The sequence below is a fragment of the Habropoda laboriosa genome, unplaced genomic scaffold (genome assembly GCF_001263275.1).
Source record: "Habropoda laboriosa isolate 0110345459 unplaced genomic scaffold, ASM126327v1 scaffold11, whole genome shotgun sequence".
Taxonomy (NCBI): Eukaryota; Metazoa; Arthropoda; class Insecta; order Hymenoptera; family Apidae; genus Habropoda; species Habropoda laboriosa.
In genome coordinates, this window is record NW_017100150.1 from 515,984 (window position 1) to 517,291 (window position 1,308).

The window sequence follows — 1,308 nt, forward strand, 5'->3', positions numbered from 1 at the left end:
ATATAAATAGTTTTGTGAATACAACAAAAGTAAACAATAAAAGTTAAGATAGAATACAGAAAAATTATTTGCAATTTATGATATACTTGTAGAAATGCCATTACCTCTCTGCGTGTAATATGTATATAATCATATCATTAAACCTTAAGATTGATTAATGGATATGAAACATAGAAAAATTGTAAACAATATAAAATAAATTTATATGTTAAAAAATACCATCTAATTATCAAAAAACCAAATTAATAATTCGACAATTGACCTACATTATTTAGAATCTGATATCTTGATCAAAATACATGAACAACAATAAGGTACACTCAATTATTAATAAAAGGAAGTATTCAGAATACAAAAACTGAAAAAAAGAAAAAAATATAACAATTACACATTTTACATTGTATATTGAATAAAACATAATTGAAAGAATTAAATATGTTTTCAATATCTTTAACCATACTATATTTTTAAAAGTACCTTCATACATATTGTATGTATTTTGTGTTCAAAACAATTTTGAACTCAATAAAAACTAAAATACAAAGAAGTGAATTTCACTTTAGTTTACACTATATGAACTATTTCGTATATGTAGAGAATATGAAACATGTTGTCACACGTATTTCAGCATATTTCATTTTTGGAAAATATTGATGAAAAAGTCCTTTAAAAATATGTAAGTATTATATTCTTGACAAAATGTCAATTTATAATTTTTCCAATTTTTTACATTATTTCTTAAGTGAATAAGTTTAGTAGTCATTGAACACAGAAGATGAGAATATATGATTACAAAATACAGCAATTCAATAAAAAGGGATACAAGAGATACTTAAGAATATGTACTATAAACAATTTTTTCAATAGCATTGTCTAATATGTACGTAGTATTTTACTATAATCATGTTTTAATAATCCACAGTAAAAATACTTAAATGTCTATATACTGTCTCACATAAGTTTACATTAAACATTCTTGCTAAATATTTTCAAGCATTGAGCTTGAGCTTTTTCAATATTTCTTTTAAGCACTGTAGCAATTGTAACCATGGTTAAATCACTACACTTTCTAAAACAAACTGCATGCTCTGTGATGATAATAAGGTTTTAATGTAAAATACTGATTTGGAAAAATCATAATGTAACCAAAATATTATAAGTATCTTTCCAAGTTGTTAATTTTCGATATGCCATGAACATCTAGATATATGATAGTTTCAATGGTTACATAACATATACAAGTTCATCAATGTTTCTTTCTTTCTTTCTTTTTTTAATAGCATTTTTATTAAAAAACAATTTGTCCTT